This window comes from Pundamilia nyererei, unplaced genomic scaffold (assembly GCF_000239375.1).
Source record: "Pundamilia nyererei isolate P.nyererei 1_Seehausen unplaced genomic scaffold, PunNye1.0 scaffold00519, whole genome shotgun sequence".
NCBI classification, from domain to species: Eukaryota; Metazoa; Chordata; class Actinopteri; order Cichliformes; family Cichlidae; genus Pundamilia; species Pundamilia nyererei.
Window position 1 is genome coordinate 59952 of NW_005187920.1, and position 14536 is coordinate 74487.

General features: G+C 41.3%; 1 pseudogene; it reads right to left on the reverse strand.

Annotated features, from left to right (window-relative positions):
- Nucleotides 1-899: 899 nt before the first annotated feature.
- On the reverse strand, nt 900-12288 carry LOC102209543 (protein NLRC3-like; annotated as a pseudogene).
- Nucleotides 12289-14536: the final 2248 nt, after the last annotated feature.

The window sequence follows — 14536 nt, forward strand, 5'->3', positions numbered from 1 at the left end:
CCACAAGTTTCTTCACCAGGACCCTTTGTGATAGTTTAATTTTTATAGAAGCTGAAGTGATACACAATATGTATTTAGTTATTTCTAAGAAAATTAGAAACGGTTACCACCATACAACACCATATTCTTATTCAAAATGTCTCTGAAAACACAATGCAAGTTTAAAATGTTTAATGCAGCCTTTGCTATGTATATAGTCACATGCATTATGATATCTCAATACAATCAGATTCTACTTAGAACTGCATTCAAAACTATTGAGCCAATATTTTCAGCTTATATGGCTGAAACATTTTCAAAGGATGAGCTTCCAACAATGAGTGAAACAGTAAGAGCATGTAGAGAGTTTGGAAACATCCCATTGAGAAAGAGAAATCAAACATTTGGATTCATTTTAATGAGCTCAGACTTGTTGAAAATGCAGAGGAGCTGGTTGTGAACTGAGCTTCAGAGAAACACACCATACTGATACTCACTGTGAAGCTTTGAGTAGAAAAAGACAGAAAAACAACACGTGGATCCTGTAATAATGGGAGCTTCCATCTTTAAAGGACTGAAGAGGAAGAAGTTTACAAGGAATCATTTAGAACAGTTTAAAACATCAACTGATTGAATCCATGAATCTGAAAACATTTTTCTGACTGAAAGAGACAGACATGTACAGACTGAACTCTGTTCAACAGTCAGTGTTTCTCTAACAGGAGACACTCTTTACACTCAAATCAGCACAAGGACACTGACGAACGAGACCAGATAAAAAACCCAGGATAAAGTTTTAGAGTGAATGTGGTGTTGAAGGTGTGGAGGTGGATCAGAGTGTCAGAGGAGACTCTGTAGAAGGACAGAGTGCCAGCAGGACAGTCCACATACACTGCTACTCTGTTAGAGACAGAGGAGGAGGAGGAGGAGGAGGAGATGAAGGAAATAGGCGTGTTTCTGTTATTGTGCCACACAGAATGAGGACCATTATCAGTGCAGTACAGACTCCAGGACTTCTCGTTGTATCCAAACACACAGTCATCACTGTTTCCTTTCCTTCTGATTCTTCTGTAACTCACTGATATTTGGACCTCTCCTCTCCACTCGACCTCCCAGTAACAGCGACCAGTCAGACCATTTCTACACAGTAGTTGAGGTTCATAATCAAATCTGTCTGGATGATAAGGATATGACTGAACCTCGATCACACGTGTCACCTTCCTGTTGTTGTCAGACAGTTCGAGGTTTGTGTGAACTGTGTTTGTGTCGATTGTGAGTTGACAGGAATCTGATGGAGAGAACAAACACAATCCAGCTGCAGTTATTGATCCATCATCTGTTCATTGATCGACACTTTGATGATGACTCCTGACATCAGTGATGTGAATGAGTGATGTGACAGTTTGAAGATGGTTGAATGTGTGCTGCTTTGTTTTCATGAATCCCATTAAAAACACACTTACACTTCTTCAGACCTGGTGTCAACCATTGGACTCCAGCAGGCTCCACCCTGAAAGGAGGAGGGGGGTCAGAGCAGCACAGTCTCTTTCAGCATGCACACATGGACATTACATGGCTCTCATACATATAATGTTAGACAATGATAAAGGAACAGTCCAACATTTTCAGAAATACACTTCAATCCATACGTGGATCAAACTGCTGATGATTTGGACTGATCCTGGGTCTGTCAGTCCTTTGAAGCAGTTGGTGGAGTGGTTGTTGGAGCAATGAAATCTGAGTTGACATTAGGGCTGCCACGATTAGTCGACTAGTCACGATTACGTCGACTATCAAAATCGTCGACGACTGATTTAATAGTCGATGCGTCGTTTGAAGCTTTGTAAGATCACAAAAGACGCAGGAATAAGTAGCAGGATTTAAGAGTGTAATAACGGACTGAAACAGAAGATGGCAGCACTGCATGTACAAGGATGCCAGCAGCCATTAGACCCCGAAGAAGAAGAAGAAGCTGTGTCCCAGAATTCATAGCGCGGCCCAGCTCAGTTTCCAACAATGGCGGCAGCTAATTAGTTTTAATATTACTCTTATTATTCTTTCTGGGTCACAAAATAAACGTTTAACATATTTTCAGGCGAGAATGTAGCTGTATATCTGCTCAGTTTATCAAGACACCGCATATTTTCAAAAGCGCTCCGATGTTTTCGGAGATGTCTGTTACCCACTAGCTCGATAGCGAGCCGGGGGCAAGGTCACTAGAGCCGTGAGAGCACCGGACTCCCGGCAAATCGTTTTCAAACCCACTGTCATCTTTCGCTACTCAGGTTAAACGTACACAAGTCACTTAGATAACTTCAAAATGTTACTGTTTGGCTTTTTTTTTTAAAGTATTTTATTTGTTCCTGAGTAAATTGGTTTGGCTGAGATTAAAGTTATAGTTTTTACACAGCTGAATAAACATTAAGCAGACAGCTGATTATCAGAAGTGTGAGATGCTCGAGAATATACTCCGGTGTCCTGTTGTAGTTTAGATAGCAAGGAGTTTATTAAACTTCACCGAAACAATCTGCAAATTTCATTAAAATTTAATAAACTATCATCTTGTACGTTTTACGTCCAATGGATGATGATCTGATTAGTCGACTAATCGCAAAAATAATCGGTGACTAGTCGACTATCAAAATAATCATTTGTGGCAGCCCTAGTTGACATCCTTTGACTGTTCTCCACTTGAAATGTTCTCCTTACTGTCAGTAAAGTGATTATTAATCCACCTCAGAATAACAAAATCCCCCAAGATTGATGTTTTTGAGTGGCTATGTCAAAGTTTAGAATTAATTCTTATTTAGATACTTTGGCATGACCATTATTGGTCATGCCAAAGTATCTCAGTTGTATATAGCATTTGTATTCTATTTTTATCTTATTGTATATTTTTATTCTATTTTATTCTACTGTATATAGTATATTATTTTATTCTATTCTGTACAGTTGTGTACTGTATTTATTCTTATCGTATTCTAATTTTTGCGTCATAACTTTTGCACTGTCCACTTCCTGCTGTGACAAAACAAATTTCCCACGTGTGGGACTAATAAAGGTTATCTTATCTTATCTTATCTTATCTTATTGTAATATTTTTTATTATTCTTTCTTTCTTTCTTTTTTTTGCTTGTCCCATTTGATTCTTTTGCCATCAGAATTATTGTCTAAAGTCAAAGAAAGATGCCCAACGGATTTACTTTAACAAATGGACCATCCCGGCCTTGCCGTATTGGTCTATTGTTTATTTTATTTTAACTTACTACACACGGGACAGATATAACTGGGGGAAAGAAAAGGGAGAAAGAAAGAGGTAGGGAAAGAAAAACAGCGGGGAAGAGGAACGGTGATAAAGGGCAAAAAACAAAAACCAACAGACAAAAAAATACATATATCAATCTCCTGGATCACCTGTTGAAAAAGAAAAAGAGAAAACAAGCAAAAAAAAAAAAAAGAGAGCAACATAATAAACAACACCATCGTGATAATCTATGGGAATATAACAGTAAATACTAAATATTGAATATTATTATGCAGAATGTAGGATAGAAAGCGCACAGTGTGCTTTGAGGTAGGAGCCTAAAAGGGTGTAGTTTGTGTCTGTAAGGTATGGAGGAGATTAAGGCTCCAGACATCCAGAGACCCCCAGAGAACAACAGACCAAGGAAGACCAAAGGAGGGGCAACCGTGCCACTCTCCTCGAAAGAGCTGAGGAGGGCCCCAGATGAGGGGTCACTCAGCAGCCGTGGAGCAGAAGGACCGGGGGGTTGCAGTAACGTGCCCATGAGCTCCGCTGGCAGCCAGCTGTGCCAGAGTGACACATAGATATAATGCACCTAATGAAACCAACAGAACCACGCCGTCTACAAAAAGGATAGATGAGATTCTGAGGCCATCAAAGTGGAAGCCTTCCACTACATAGGTACAACAGAATTTTTCTGTCCATAAAAGTAAGGAACAGAATCAGCAAGAAAGGTCAGCCCTGTCAGAGTCCACAACACACCAGGAATGAATCCAATTTTTTCTGCTGGCAATTTGGCCCAAGCTTGACATGTAATTAGTGGGGTTAGACTAATTGGTAATTCTACATTGACCATAGGTGTGAATTTGAGTTTTACAACACACTGCCATTCTGTCCAGGGTGTACCCCACCTCTTGTCCTGTTATAGTTGGGATAGGCTCCAAGAAAGGGGTGAGGACAGTCCCTTGTCGTGCTCCAGTGCTGCTGATCACTGAGCCTGGTTCTGCCGGAGGTTTCTTCCTGTTAAAAGGGAGTTTATCCTTCCCACTGTTGCCAAAGTTCTTGCTCATAGGGGGTCATATGATTGTTGGGTTTTTCTCTGTATCTATGAAGCGCCTTGAGGCGACTTTTGTTGTGATTTGGCGCTGTATAAATAAAATTGAATTGAATTTGTCAGACTGCAGTCTCTTGGACTGCAGCCCACACCAGACATTCCCAGCACAACCTCACTATATGTTTAGGTTTGCCAGTCCTGTCCAGCATCCTGCAGTGCCAAATGATCCAACTCACCACCAGGTGGTGATAAGTTGACAGTTGACCTCTCTTCACCCAAGTGTCCAATTATAGGATTACAAAATCAATCATCGATCTATGACCTAGGGTGCCCTGATCCCACATGCCACTTATGGACATACATAACTTGAAACAAACAACCCTCTCATCCACTGGGAAAAAAAACAGCCTAGAGCAAGCAAGATGAAGGTTTGCAGGACGATATGGCTGATGGCTGTCTCCCAGACAATCGTGAATAAATTGTTAAATTTCCAGTAATGAAACTTCTTTCTTCAGACTTCAGTACAACAAAACAAACAAACAAACAAAAATTCTCTCCATACCTGAGAGTGTCCAGTCTCCAACTTGGATCCTTCAGTCCAGCCAACAGCAGCTTCAATCCTGAGCCTCCTGGATAATTGTAGCTCAGGTCCAGCTCTCTCAGATGGGAGGGGTTGGAGCTCAGAGCTGAGGCCAGAGAAATACAGCCTTTCTCTGTGATCAGGCAGCCTGACAGACTGCAGAAACACAAAACAGTAATCCATCAGTGAAAACTTCCCGCAAAGCTTGTTTTTATTCATTTATGTTACTTTTTTCAATTAATTTAGTAGACAGTCAATGCCAGATGAATGTATGAATTGCATCATTTTAAAATCTGGTAAATTTCCTACTGTAAACCACCTGTATTTTTTCAAATGTTCTCCTCCACTCTTTACCATCACTCCACATTGTAGTGATGGTAAATTTGATTCTTTTTACTGAATCGAGTTTTAATGAGTCACTGACTAAAGTGGATTGGGTTTTTTGAGTCATTTGATTCATGTATTTCTCTTTTCATGTATATCCTACTGCTAAGATGAGTGATTCTAAAAGAAAACAACTATTTTATAGAGCAAAAAAAATTTCTAAAGGGAACATTTATTTTGTTTGTTTTTATTTTATTAGTATTTTCCTTAAATGTGTCAAATATATATTTTCACATCTAAATGTCGCCTGAGCTGCTAGCCAGGGGGCGGTAATGCGCCTTAACATTGGTTGCCAACCAAGAAGAAGAAGAAGCTGTGAGCCAGAAGGGAGGGGGTGAGTGATTCGTTCACGCTGTCACTACCCGATCTGTACCGGAAACCCGATCGGTACCCCGCATGCGCGAAAGGTTTCTACTTCCGGTCGTAGCGTTTTACGATAGTTATGGGTCAGAGTATCTGTTAAGAACAACAAGTATATCTTAAAATGTTTGCAATAATGAAGCATTTCAGTACAATGTAGACAAAAACGAAAAATAAAAAGAAAGTTACGGATCAGGACTCTCCGATCCTTACTGCGCATGTGTAAAGTCTGACCGTACAAATCGGGTCTACCCGATCCGTACCACACATGTGCAGATGTTTTTTTTCTTCTTCTGTTCTTTTAATGGCAGTTTACTCCCCAGTGTACGAGGATACCGCCACCTGCTGACTGAGCGAATAAACCCTATTGTAAACTGAATTAGCGTCATTACAAACGTGTGTTAAATTTGATTTAGTGATAGTCGAGTGTGTTTATGCTTGTCTGTGTGGAGAGGATTGTTGGAATAGTGATGATGTGCGCTATCACTGTCAATTGTCAGTAAACACTTCATCTGGCTGATGAATCTACACGTGAGATATTACAAAGTCTGTATTATTAACTCTGTCATTAGGCGCCATTCTTCTTATTTTACGGCGCTGTTGTTCAATCGGGGAACGCTCTCTGTTGAGGAGAAAAGCATGAATTTCTTTGTATACGGATTATCCATTGTTTAAATGTCCCGGGCAGTCGAAAAGGAGGCAGAGCTGTTGAGAAATGCTAGGAGCTAACTGGGCGCTAACCGTATCAGTCAAATATATTGAATGTCGCAATGTTGGCAAAGAGAGGAAGTGACGTAAGATTTGCGCATGCGGGGTACCGATCGGGTTTCCGGTACGGATCGGGTAGTGACACACGCTATGATTCAGCACAGGAAGGGAGGGGGTGAGTGAGTCCTGAGTGATTCGCTCACGCTATGATTCAGCACAGGAGGGAGGGGGTGAGTGAGTCCTGAGTGATTCAGCACAGCAAGGGAGGGAGTGAGTAGCTCAAATGTGCTGTTAGCATGTTAGCAGAGCGATGCTACTGTGAACCGAGGAGCTATTGTCTTGATGTGAGCTTCTCCTCAGGGTTTCTTCTTCCAGTTGAGAGCAGAGATTTTTTTGTTAAGATACTGGATGTTGTGTTTTTCTCCACAATTTTAATTATAAGCTAGATATATTGCTGCTAACAGCAACAGGGATGAGTGAGTAAGTCAGTTGGGCTTGTGAATCATGATTCATGAGTCAGTAAATTGATTCTCGAGTTAATGAAAATGACTGCAGAGTCATTTTCATTAATGCCAAGTAGGCACCTAAAACATGCATTGTTTAATATTTTCTTTCTTCCAGTATGAAAAGAAAGTGAAAATAGAGTAAAAATTGTTCTAGATTTTTAAAATGAACAGCACATGAAGAATCATTAGATAGAATTTTTTCTCCAGTGTCATGTTCATGAGTCATTTTAACAAACTGAAAACAAAAAAAAATGTGAATATGGAGCGGTTTTCCAGACAGAAATTGAGAGACAAATAATTCACAGATATTAGGCAACTCTGTGAAAGTTAGGCTTTTTATGCAATAAGATTAATATGACCATAAGTGGAAAGTCTGAATCCTGACCTGAGAGTTTCCAGTGTACAGTGTGGACTTCCCAGTCCAGCAGATAGAAGCTTCACTCCTGAATCATGGAGATCACTGTTACTTAGGTCCAGCTCTCTGACACTAGAAGACTGGGAGCCTAGAAATGAGGACAGAGCTTTACAGCTTCTCTCTGAAAGGTTGCAGATACTCATTCTGAAGAAAAAACAAAGATATTTGTGGTCAGATTAAATAACATGTAATGAAGAATGATTAGCAGTGATCTACTGCAATTTGTGACAACTGGTTGCCCAGCTGAAAACAAACAAGAGAGGAAAACATGGCACAGGAACCTGTGTACCATTTTTTTCCTCTCTAATTACAATGACGGCAGTCATAGCAGAGAAAAAAAAAGACAAACTGAGTCGTGAGTGTTGACAACAGACAAAAAGTGTATTAGTGTATGTATTAGAAAGAAGAATAAAAGAAGAAGACTGAAGAATAAAACTCTTGGCCATAGAGACAAGTTCAACCTGAGGCTAGTAAACCCGGGGGCCTGAAGAATTAGACCTATGTTCTTATTTTAGTAAAATGGATACAGAGGTGATTGGTGATGACACCTAAATTATGTTGAAGGGAGTGCACTGGGTCAGGAAAGAAACAGAAAATAATGCTCCACCAACAGAACATCAATTATATATTTTTCCAACCAGGGAGACAAACTAAAAGTTGTGGAGGAGTATTCATTTTTTTAGGGCTAAAGCCTGTCCATGATTGATTGATAATACTTTATTCATCCTGAGGGAAATTGTGTTATCCGGTCTTTAAGTCTGACGTCATTAGCCATTTCCGGGCCCAAACTCCCCTTCAGGTCCCAAAGTCAAGCGAACACACAGCATCCCTGAGAGTTAAAAACTGTCTAAATTATTTCATCTTCAATAAAATGATCACCGTGGCTGCTCTACCAGCTGTGACAATTAGGTTTAACATCCAGGCATCCGTGAAAACAGAATTTTAGCCGAGTTAGAAGTTAGCAGGGTTAAGTGCCATGCCATTGCACTTGTCACTAACCCAGTGGTTAGTGACAAGTGCAATGGCATGGCAGGAAGCTGAAAATGGACCACACTTCAGTCAGGAGAACGACTGAGATAATCCATCCACAATACGAGGTTAGTCATTAATATACTGCTGCATGGGCTGGGCTATGGTTACATTGCAGGGTTTTAAAACTGAGCTTTAAAATGTGCTGCCGATGAATAGTGCTAATACAAACCTATAGAGGCCAACAGTGATCACTGCCTTGTTTTAATAGGCTTGTTCAGATTAAATAGAACAAGATATAAAGCTGCTGCTACCCCCGCGACCCGACCTCGGATAAGCGGATGAAGATGGATGGATGGATGGAAGATATAAAGCCTTAAAACATGTTAAAAACGCAAAAGCCTTGATAAATGCAGAGTAGTTTGGGCCCAGAAGCAGCGTTCATGTATGTCATCACTTAAAGACCGGATAGGCTGCCAGGCACTCCAGCGCCATCTTGAGCACCCTTTTCGGCCATACAGCCGACAACAGCCCCACAGTTCCTGCAGCCATCTTTATGGCGCTGTGTCTGTATACATGAGAGATTTTTGTGTATGTGTGTATCCTGTGTCTGACTGGGAGGAGAAGCTAGTCAACACTCTTCCAGCTGGCGTAGTTGACCTTGAAGGATAAGGGAAGAGAATCAAACACAGTCCTGTTTTCAAGGAGAATTTTTAATTCCAGTCAGCCTAGGTCATGACACTGGCACCGGTTGGGTAGCCGCATGAAATGAAGATGGTAGTTGTTTGCGTTAGTGCGAACAAACTGCATCCAATTTTACAGTTGGTCTAATGTCCATCACTGGTCACCAGGTCTCTCAATTTCCCATTAAAGAGCTGTGAGCTTCTCCAAGATCTTATCCGTGTTGTGTTGAATGAGCACAGTCGGAATACTCACAGTCCACCAGCTCCGATCAGCAAGAACACTGTTATCATTGTTCCGAACCCAGGTTTCTCATCAAGAAGATGGTTTCAATTGCATTAAGGGAAAAGTTGATCAAAATCATAATTCATCTTTACGTTTTAGAGAACAAGACTTAGAGACTCTATGAGGGTTTAGAGCTAGACATGACTAGAAAAAGACATGAGAAGCAAAGCAGGAAAGATAAGGGAGAGGAAGAAAGATGAGACCGACTCCATCGAGAGTCGAGAGAAGAATGTACTAGTGTTACTTTGATAAAAGTTGCATTCATATATCCTTCAGAAACACTGGCATTTTCAACTGTTGTAAAGCAAAATATACTTGGTTCTGAGTGCTAACAATCATTTACATTAATGATTTTTATATTAACATTCTTAGACTTGTATCAGAGCCCACCATCCACTTCTTTGCCTCAGGTGGTCACCTACTTATCGGAAGGTTGGTAGTTCGATCTCTGTCTGCTCCAGTCAGCATGTGTATATTAGATTGAAAGGATTTAAAGAAAAGGAGCTTAGAAACAGTGCATGTGCAAAACGGTGTGAACGGGTGAAAGAGGCAAGTTTTATAAAGTGCTTTCAGTGCTCAGATATAGTAGAAAAGCACTATATAAGAACCAGTCCATTCACAATTACACTGTTCATGTTTTTTAAATTATACATGGAAGCTTTTAGTAGAATCAACATTAGGTAGAATAGAAAAAAATAAAAGCACAAATATATTTACACAGCTTTGTGGGAGGCTTTGACCACTGGCAGCAGCCTCAGAAGAGCCTCCTCTGAAGCAGAGTATTTCTTCAGGTCAAACACATCCAGATCTTTTTCTGATGACAGTAAGATGAAGACCAGAGCTGACCACTGAGCAGGAGACAGTTCATCTGTGGAGAGACTTCCTGAACTCAAGTACCGTCGGATCTCCTGCACTAGAGATCGATCATTCAGTTCATTCAGACAGTGGAACAGATTGATGCTTTTCTCTACAGACAGAGTCTCACTGAGCTTCTTCTTGATGTACTGGACTGTTTCCTGATTGGTCTGTGAGTTACTTCCTGTCTGTGTCATCAGGGCTCGTAAGAGAGTCTGATTGGTCTGCAGTGAAAGACCCAGGAGGAAGCGGAGGAGCAAATCCAGGTGTCCATTTGGACTCTGTAAGGCCTTGTCCACAGCTTTCTGGTAGAAAAATGTCACTGCAGATTCCACTTCTCTTGACTCCTTTTTTGCAAAAAATTTAGACCATATAGCGGTCTTCTGTTGTTCTTCCAGCAGATTGAGTCCAGAGTTGATGAAGGTCAGATGGACATGAAGAGCAGCCAGAAACTCCTGAACACTCAGATGGATGAAGCAGAACACCTTGTCCTGGTACAGTCCTCTCTCCTCTTTAAAGATCTGTGTGAACACTCCTGAGTACACTGAGGCTGCTCTGATATCAATGCCACACTCTGTCAGGTCTGATTCATAGAAGATCAGGTTTCCTTTCTGCAGCTGATCAAAAGCCAGTTTTCCCAGAGACTCAATCATCTCCCTGCTCTCTGGACTCCAATGTGGATCTGTCTCAGCTCCTCCATCACACTTGACCTTCTTCATTTTGGCCTGAACCACCAGGAAGTGGATGTACATCTCAGTCAGGGTCGTTGGCAGCTGTCCTTCCTCTCTGGTTTCCAGCACATCCTCCAGAACTGTAGCAGTGATCCAGCAGAAGACTGGGATGTGACACATGATGTATAGGCTTCGTGATGTCTTGATGTGGGAGGTGATGGTGCTGGCCAGCTTTTTTCCTCTGAATCTCTTTTTAAAGTACTTCTTCATCTGTCGGTCAGTGAACCCTCTGACCTCTGTCACCATGCCAACACAGTCAGCAGGGATCTGATTGGCTGCTGCAGGTCGTGTGGTTATCCAGAGGCGAGCAGAGGGAAGCAGTTTCCCCCTGATGAGGTTTATCAGCAGCACATCCACTGAGGTGGACTTTCTAGGGTCAGTTATGATTGTAGTTTTGTGGAAGTTCAGAGGAAGTCGACACTCATCCAGACCATCAAAGATGAACACAACCTGGAAGTCTTCAAACCTGCAGATTCCTGCTTCTTTGGTTTCAGTAAAGAATTGAGAACAAGTTCCACCAAACTGAACTTTTGGTCTTTCAGCAAATTCAGCTCTCTGAAAGTGAATGGAAATATGAACTGGATGTCCTGGTTGGCTTTGTCTTCAGCCCAGTCCAGGGTGTATTTCTGTGTTAAGACTGTTTTCCCAATGCCAGCCACTCCCTTTGTCAGCACAGTTCTGATTGGTTCATCTCTTTTAGGTGGTGTTTTAAAGATGTTTTCTTGTCTGATTGTTGTTTCTGGTCTGTCTGGTTTCCTGGATGCTGTTTCAATCTGTCTGACCTCATGTTCATCATTGACCTCTGCAGTCCCTCCCTCTGTGATGTAGAGCTCTGCATTGATCTGATTCAGAAGGGTTGGGTTTCCTGCTTTAGCGTTCCCCTCAAACACACACTGGAACTTCTTCTTCAGTGCAGATTTAAGTTCGCATTGACAAACTGAAACAAGACATTCTGGGAAAAAAAAGCAGATTATCAGTTCACGTTGTGTAAAGGAAGAGTTGAGTTGCTTTTCTCTAAGGTATGTCCATTTGACCACATGTTGGTCAATCTCTTGAGACATCAGTAAAATGTCCCATTTATCCAGCAACTTAAAGTTTACATATATCCTCTTACTGCTCTTCAGACGGTCAGCCAGCTCCTCCTGCTTCATTCTCCTCAGGAAATTCAGTGTGATCTTTATAAATGCCTCTCTGGCGCTCCTCTGTTCATCATCCTTCTGCTGACTCTCCATGCATTCTGGGTAATCTGGACTCAAAACCTTCTGGATCTTCTTCAGCTCGTTCTTCACAAAAGTGATGATGTTGTCCTCCAGCAGCTGGAACAGAATACTTTATGAGTGAGCCAATCAGACTGAAATTATGGAGCCAAACATCAGATCCATATTGGACACACTGACAATCCACTGGTCTACAAAGAGCAGCATGGAGATGACTGTGAACAAAATAGATGTGAAAGTAGTTGTTGTACATGTACAGACCATAAATATGGAGTCCAGCTGTGTTTGATGCTGCTGGGCAGAGTGATCACTGAGAACCTCTGAGCTCTCCTGGTCCACACTGTGGAAGAACTATGAAGAATTAGTTCAAGCACAGAGTAAAAATTCAAAAAGTGACCTTTTAAGATAGTGATTAAGATGATTCTCTATAGTTGTAAAAATTTACTAGTCCTTCTGAATCCACTGAGACTCAACAGCTTAGTGAATTGTATTGAGTTCAAGTACGAAAAGTGTTGCGTATCACTGCTTCAGTAACATGTGAATAAGTAGAAGTTGGTAAAAAAAAACAGAAAAAATGTATTTAACATTCAGTAACTGGCCAGTCTCTCTTCCAGCACCTTAACATCAGCCTTCCAAACCAGGCTGATTAGTACGTTACAGCTGACAGGTAACTGGGGCGCCAGTCCATGAAAACTCTGTGAGTACCTCTCATTTGACAACCTCTGATTTTTTTCATATGTACAATAACTTATGAAATCAATTTTATACTAACTTTAAGTGTCACAATCTAAAGCATTAAAAAAACCAACACAATTTTTCAATAACCAACATTAACATCAGTATTGTGGGATATCTAATACTTTCAGTAAACTACAACATAGAGGAATGGGAATTAATATTGCTACACTGGGTGTTTGATCTGTTTTCTCCTAAGTCACTGAAGAAAGATTCAAAATACATATCCTGAGTAAACGTCAAAGCAGATGTCACAAACTCCTGGCTCATGGAGAGTTGACAGAAGAGCTACGTTTGTGTTCCATGTATGGCCAAACCAAAGCAAAAGATCCAGATCCAGCAATGGCTCTGCACTGCATTAAACATCAACAAGCACTGTGCAGAAAATGCTTGAAGTCATGTCTGTAATCCTGACACGTGTAAATTACATCAGGTCCAGAGGTTTACAACACCACCAGTTCAGGGCATTTTTGAAGGAAATTGAGGGATTTTATGGCACTTTACTGATGTGCATTACCATAGAAAGGGGTGTGTTGAGGAGATTCTTTGAGTTAAAAGCTAAATTCTAGATATTCATTGAAGTTCTAAACTGGATGTTCTTGAATTGGATGATTCAAAATGGATAATGGCGTTCCTTGTGAACATTACACAGGAGCTAAACATTCTGAACTTAAAGCTGCCAGGTTTTGGACAGCTCATTATAGCAGCCTATGAGAGTGTGAAAGCCTTCTCCACAAAACTGAAACTATGCAAAACTCATCTGTCTGCTATTGAAATCCTGCAATGGGAGTTTGAAACGTGATTTGCTGACTTGGAGGCACGCGGTGACACTTCCCAGCTGCTTGCAGACCTCCTCTCAGCTGATGTGGAGTGTCCCCACTGAATGCACTGAATTGCAATGCAACAGTGAACTGAAAAATCAGTTCAGGGAAGCACAAGGAAAAGCAGACAAGATTGCTTGTTTCTAAGACATCTGCCTCTTTTAAGAGTTTTCAGGTGTTTAATGTCCCTTTTTGGAAGCAAATATCTGTGTCCCAAAAGGTTGATTCGGTCATCTGGATGCAGTGTTTTAAATGGGAGAAACGTTTCATCACTCATCCAGGTGACTTCTTCAGTCTCAGCTGACTGCAGGTTTCCCCAATCCCCAATCTTATAAACATATAAACATTACATTTGCACAATGACTGCCCAGGATGTGTACATCCTCACCATTAAAAGAGTGTCCACTGGCCTGTGGGTGTAAATAGACTGTGGAGTGCTGAGGTTGAGGATCGAAGCCAGAAACTTGGTGTAGATTCCTCTTGGTATAGCCTGTGGTATGAGGTCCGGTCAATAGCATTGTCTTGTTCTAACTGCTTCAGACAATCTGTCACCCTCTTCCTGTAGCCACTTTCTGGGCCTCATGTTTGTCACTAAGCAGTGACAAAATTTTCTTATGATACTGTTTATGGTTTAGCAAAACCGTGTCCCTACCCTTGTCTGCTGGAAGGATGATAATGTCGTTGTCATCAATGAGTGATGTGAGTGCCTTCCTGTCCTCCATTGTGATGTTAGATTCAGGGGGCTTTGCATTGCTGAAACAGGCTGAAACTTTGGTCCGTAGTTGCTCTGCTTCCACATCTGCAATGTTGTCATTTCAAATTGCTGTTTCTGTGGCTGTGATCAGTTCCACTAATAATAATAATAATAATGGATTGGATTTATATAGCGCTTTTCAAGGCACCCAAAGCACTTTACAATGCCACTATTCATTCACTCTCACATTCACACACTGGTGGAGGCAGCTACAGTTGTAGCCACAGCTGCCCTGGGCAGGCTGACAGAAGCGAGGCT